Here is a 6,996-nt window from a genome sequence, read left to right on the forward strand (position 1 = left end):
TAGTAGAGTTATAAAAAATAGTAAATACTGATACAGTACTTATCAACTGATCTATAGATTTTACTTGGATTGTGCCAGTTGCCCAAGGAATGTCTTTTTTTCTTCTTTTTTTCTGGTTCACCCAATCCAGGATCCCACATGCTTTTAGTTTTCTCTAGCCTTTATCCCGTGAGTTTAATTGTCCCCTTTTATGATTTTGACTTCTGGAGAGTACTAGCCAGTTATTTTATGGACTGCCCCTTGGATTTGTCCGATATTTTCTCACTATTAAGTTGAGGTTATTTTTTGGCAAGAATGCACAAAAGTCATGTGCCCTTCTCAATGCATTATATCAGGATACATGATGTCCATGTCTTATTTATTACTGGTGATGTTAACTTTTTATTTTGTTTTGTTAAATCCTCACCCAAGAATATTTTTTTATTTTTAGAGAGGGAGGGAGGGAGAGAGAAACATCAATGTGAGAGAGACATACCGATTGGTTGCGTCCCACAGTCACCCGCCTGGCTGGGAAACCTGCAACTCAGGTACTTGCCCTTGACTGGGAATCGAACCAGAGACCCCTTTTGGTTCATGGGCTGACGCTCTAACCACTGGGCACACCAGCTAGGGCAGTGATGTTAACTTTGACCACTTGGTTAAAGTAGTGTTTGCTGGATTTCTCTACTGTAAAGTTACTGATTTTTCCTTTGTAATTAATAAGTAACTCATGGAGGGATATACTTTAAAGCTATCAATCTTTGGTTCACTAATTTTGACATCTTTGGATTGTTACTGCCTGTAACAAGTAGCATTTCCCAAATGTTTATTATTCCTTCTACATTTATACTAAGTAGAGTTTTGTAAGGAGAAGCTGTCCCCCTCTTCCCCTTTTTTTTAAGCCTATCATATCACTATGGATTCAGGAATATTTTATCCCATGGGTCAGTGCTATTATTTATTTTGTTGCTCAAATTGTCCCAGCTTTGGCAGTTTGGGAGCTCCTTCAAGTTGGCTCTTGTCTTTTTGACTGCCCCAGCATTTTTTGGAGCCCTTCCTTATTTTTTGGTACTGCAAGATGTTCCTGGATAGTTCTGTATTTTCCCTGCCCCAGCCCCATTTCTCCAAAGAATAAAGGTTCCTTTTATTGGAGAATACTTAGAAATCATCCCTTGATTTTTTTTAAAAAACAATTCTTTAAATTGCAAGATTATTAAATTGGGAGTTTTATTACTGATAAATGGAGGATTATTTTGCCTAATCCAAACACCTGTTTTATTTCTTTTAGAGCACTATATTTGAATCTTCTGGAGTTATGGAGAGGGCTTTCACTTGGCATAATACTTCACCTAGAGTGAGGCCCACTGAATGTGTGTTGGCTTGCACCCTTTCATAATTTCTACCTGTAGTCTAGTAAATAGAGACACAAAATGATGGAAACCCTGGTTTCTATCCCATCAAAACTATTTTAGGGGTTCAGAGCTTTTTCTGTTGGAGAAAATAAATGGTCATATACTAAAAATTTTGTTTTTCATTATGGAGGTAATATATAGGTCTTGATTATTGCCACTTATTTTTACCTTTATTTGAAAAATGATTTATTTGAAATGTGGTCAGTGTCATGAATGTAGGACCCTTTGTTCTGAAAATGAATGAGAGTTAAGTGTCCCTAGGATTCAGATCTGGTAAAGTCACCTTATAATCTTTATTTTTTGCTTTGGGAAAGTGCCCCATTTCTTATAACTATCATTCATCACTAGTGGTTTCTGGGCAGCTGGTGAAACTCCTTAATCCTGAGAAGCCTTTCTTTGGAACTGTAATACTTATTACAGCTGCTGGGTTTACAGGTCAAAAGCTGACATGGCTGTGGGAAGGCTGTGGATAATAGGGTGGCACTTTGACTTCCAGCACCACTTGGCTCCTGCTTGTTGCTGGGCTGAGCCACTGGACTTAGCACGTGTGCCTGCCCACAGCTGCCTTGCGAGCCACTGGAGGTCAAATCAGCCAACCTGATTCTGTCCATACTCCTGCAACCCCACCAACTCTAGCTGTTGCAGCCTGTGGGGCCGTTCTGCATATCCTCTCATTTTTTGGTACTGCCTTGATCAGGCAGATGCTTTACCGCAAGAAACTGGGTTCAAGATGGTGTCTGCGTTGCTTTTGCACCTGCACAAAACCTGTGCCAAACCTCTTACCATCACAGGTGAGCTAGATTGGAAATGGGATTTCATGCTAATCTACTAGGGGGACAAAAATGTCACTGGTGCCATGTTTGGCTTTATGCTCTTTTTAAGTATTCAAACGTGGCTTCCTAAAGGTTGGAAAGCTATTACTCTGGCCCCACCTGCTGGCCATAGGTGCTGCTTGTGTGTTCAAAAAAGTTAAGAATTGCCCTTTCAGGGGAAGTTCCCTGTAGAAACTCCCAATTTTGCTGCTTTATTCAGTTTTGCATGTGAGTGTACATCTCTGTCTAGTCACTTAGCCTGTATTTTGTGAGTTCCTGTTGGTGCTATTGTTGGGCACTGGGGGCAAAGGAAATGAATAAGATGCTTGTTTAAGGATTACACTGTTAAACAGTTTGGAGTTGTGGGAGATACAAACGGGGCACTTATAAGAAGAGAAGGGCATCTACTCGGAAGATTGCCCTTGCAAAACTGAATTTTTCTTCTTAGCTTTTCCTTATCTTGGTGGAAACCACATGAGCCCCTTGACTTTCCTTTCTCCTTTACAGCTTTAGCTCTCACTCCTAGGCAGTTCTCCATTGTTAATGAGCTGGGTGATGTTGGGCAAGTCAGGGGATTGCCCTGTAACACATTTGCTTATTGAAAAATGGAAATGACGTCTGAAGCCATTTGTGTGATTTTAACAGGCATTTAACTAGTAGTGCTTTTCTAATGAAAAGCAAAAGTTACAATATATAGAATAAAGAAAAGTCTACACCTTGTTAAAAGTTTGCTATCCTTTTAAACCTTTTTAAAAAAACTTGCTTTATGATATATATGTAAAATCAGTATATATAGCATCAGTGTACTCCTAAATATATATATATTCACATAAAGTTATTTTACAAAAATAGAATAATACCACATCATCTGCTGAGTGTCACTTAACCCCTTCTTGCGGTTCCATTAATTTTTAATTTTGGTCTGTTAAAGAAGGACCCAGATCTTCTATGACAATCTTAAATGGGTGGCTTTTTAGGATATTGGCATAAGCAGTGTGAGTACCTCAAGGGCCAGGGTCTCTGTGATCAAAAGCAGTTTGGCAGAAGCCTGTCTTAATCTTATCCTCTTAAGCATTGGAACAAACTTCCAGATTTCTGCTTCCCCAAAGCCTCTCAACTTGAAAAGTTAGGCACTCAGTTTTTAGATGCATGCCATTCCAAATCAAGGCATTTTGATGCAGAAATATAAGGACATGTCCTGGCCTGTGGTTGAACAGTAAGCTGGCCATGATGGGATAGGGAGGATAGTGTGGGGAAGGGCTACTACAAGCCAGGCCGAGTTCTAGGCATGAAACAAAACTAAAAGCCCTTGCCTTCAATGGGACTAATTCTGGGCGTGAGTAATTTGTCAGGTAGTGATGAATGCTACAGAGGAAAGTAATGGGTTTGAGGCTGGAAGAGAGTCGTGCTAACAGAAGCTCAGAGAGGTGAGATGAAGACAAAGTAGGGTAAGGCTTTGAGAAGAAGCACCCACTTTTGAGAAAAGTGTATCACCTTTTCATTTTATTTCATCATCCCTCATGTCTCGTTTTCCAGCTTAAATTTCCTGCTCTGCCATAATTTCCCTCCCCACCTGTATTCGCCATCATGTCCCTTTCCCCCTTCTCTTCATCTAGTTTAATTGACAAACCACAATCCTGGTTACGTACAAATCTCCATCTACCTACACTGGGCTGTTCAGAGTGGTTGGAGGAAAAGATTCAACCAGTGTCTCATTTTAAATTCATGGTCATTAACCTCAGGAGGGAAATCATTTCCTCCATCTGTTCACTGTCCTACTGTCGAGAACCATATCATAACCTTTTCCCTTTCCCCAAAATTCCAGCATCATATCCCATCTTTACTCTGTTAATGACCCTACTTGACAGAAAATTGAAGCAATCAGTATGAAACATCATGGACTCCCTCCTCCACATCTCCTCCACAAAATTGTAGGTCAGTGTTTTTTGAAGACCTCTCCCAGTCAGTGGCATCAGCACCACTGGGGAACTTGCTATAAGTGTAAATGATTGGGCCCAACTTCAGACTTACTGCATCAGAAATGGGGTGGTGGCAGAAGTCTGCTTTAAGTGCTCCCGGTGATTCTATGAACCTTAGAGCTTGAGAAACGGTGTCCTTGGACTAAGCATGTTTCTGTCTGGAAAGAACCCCTCCACTCGTGCTCTAGACCTCAGTCTATCACCAACCCAAAGAACGTGGCCCCGTCAAATCTTTCTGCCTTCCACACCCCAATCTTACTTCTGGGTCATTTCCATCAGCATACGAACATCCATGAACTCCCAAAGAAGAAGCTGTTACTGGCCCCATTTCTCCTTTCATTCCCTAATCTGCTCCAACCAGGCTTTCATCCTTTCAATTCCAGTGGAACTGGTTTTGTCAAGATCTAGTGATGTCACATTTTTAATTCTCAGTCTTCAGCATGTGGCATTGTTGCAGTTTCCTTCTTGATAGAATTTTTTTCACTCATATTCTAGCACAGCCTGTCTCCTGATCTATTTCACAGATTCTTCCTACTTAGTCTCCTTGACTGGTTTGTCCTCTTGATGCCAGAGTGAGCCAGGGCACAGTCGTTGACCCTACACACTAGATTTCATCCAGTCCTATGGCTTTAAACACCATCCATGTGCTGACGGTTCCCAAATGTAGAGCTAGTCCTGGTCTGTCTCCTGAACTCTGGTATATTCAACAGCCTGCTCAGCCTCTCCACTGGATGTCTCACCAGCATCTCAAACCAACCACTTTCAAAGCCAAACCCCTTCTTCATCTTCCCCATCTCATTGAATAAGAAATTCATCTTTCCCATTTCTCAGGCCAAATTCTGGGGAGTAATGCTTGACTCTCTCACATATTTGTCAGAAAATCTTACTGGTTGACCACTTTTTGCCGTATCTGTGGGCCAAGTAATCATCCTTGTCACCTAGTTGACTGCAACAATTGCTTTACTGGTTTCTACTTCCACTTTTGCTTCCTACAGTCTGTTCTCCACACAATAGCAGAGGGATCCTGTGGAAATGTAGAGATCCTGTCACTTCTTAGCACACGCCCTCTCATGGCTCTCATCTCAGAGTAAAGGCCAGTGCCTTCCATGGCTCACAAAGCCTTACGCCATCTAATGCCCTGGTTCCCACTTTCATCTTACTGTTCTCTCTGCTCACATCTCCACTCTTCTCATTTGCCCACTCACCTTGGCATCCAAGGAACCCCTTCAGACATGTCAGGTTCTTGTCAGAGGGTCTTTACCCCAGGAGTGTCTTCCACCTGGAATACCCTTCCCTCATATCTGCAAGGCCCATTGAAACCTTCACCTCCTTCCGGCTTTTCAGCTGGGGTTACCTTATTGCAAGGTCTCCCCTGACTGTCCTATTTACATTTGCTACTCCTGTCTGTCACACTGCCTGTCTGCCTAGCTCCAGGCTTACAGTAGGCAGTGGTGGACCTGAGATTCTGTTCTGTCTCTACCCTGAGGTGGGGAGTCCAGAAAGCGAATAAAAAGTTGTCAATTTAAAAATGGAATATATCAGTAATTACTGGTTAACAGGATTTTAAAAACAGTTTCTATTCCTAAATGCCAACATCTGCTTTCCTGGAGTGATAGAACACTGACCTGGGAGTCAGAAACCTTGGATTGTAGGCCTGGATGTGTCACTAAGCAGCTCTGACCTGTGGCAAGCAAGTCATTAGGATTGGTCAGCTTGGGAAGTGATAGAACTGACTGGGCTAAATGATCTATGAGATCCTGTCCTCTCTACTTCCAAAATAAATCCCAGCGCTGTCAGTGTTTCTCACCCCAACCACTCCCACCCTCTCTCCATGCCGCTTTTATCTCTTGCTACTGCATCCTCACTGATCTCCTTTCACTCTTGCCCTTTAATCCACCTTCCAAACAGCTGCCTAAGTGAAGTTTAAAAAGAAAAATTATGAAGCAGGGCCTTCCCATTTCTGTCTTGACCTCTCCAGTGGCTTCCCGTTGCACTTAGTCACCCTTGTGCTCCTCACCCTGGCCTATAAGGCCCCTTGCCATCTGGCTCTGTGCTTCCTCCACCTCATCTGGTTCCAGCCCCCGTGGTTTCCAGCCCCTCCAACATGTCAAGCTCACGCCTGCTTGGCAATCCTTTGTTTTCCTTGAACGTCCTTCCTCCTTGTGTTCCTCTGGTGGATTCTCTCTTATTTTTTATGACTCGGCTTCAGTGTCATTTCCTGACTGTGAACTTCCTTTCCCAACCAACTTAGCTAAAGCCAGATCTTCCTTGTTATTTTAAAATTCAGCTTTCTACTAATTTTCTGTTTGCATCATAACATCACAATGTAACATTATTTTAAATCATGCACTACTCATGCAATAGGATTCTATACAACTATAAAAAGAATAGAAATCTATGTATTGATATAGAACAATTTCTTAAGATATATTAAGTGGAAAAAACACACCAAGGTGCAGTACAGAGTGTGTAGAATACTGCCATTTGTATGATAAGGGGGAAAGAATATATTTGCTTGTATATGCATGTTATCTCCTGGTGGGTACAGAAGAAACTGGAGGGGACTAGGTAGCTAGCAGTAGGGAGGTTTTTCACTGTGCACCTTTTTGTGTTTTGAATCATATAATGTACCACCTATTAAAAATAAATAAGTAAATATTTAAAGTTGTTTACTTGCTTTGTTTCCCATCTCCCCAAAGAGAACATAAATGTCATGAGAGTGCATACCATGATCTTTCTTGTTCACTATTATGTCCTCAGCTCTTAACACAGTGCTTGGACCTAATAGTGCTCAGCAAGTATTTATGGGGTGAA

This window comes from Miniopterus natalensis, chromosome 9, assembly GCF_054644295.1.
Source record: "Miniopterus natalensis isolate mMinNat1 chromosome 9, mMinNat1.hap1, whole genome shotgun sequence".
Lineage (NCBI taxonomy): Eukaryota > Metazoa > Chordata > Mammalia > Chiroptera > Miniopteridae > Miniopterus > Miniopterus natalensis.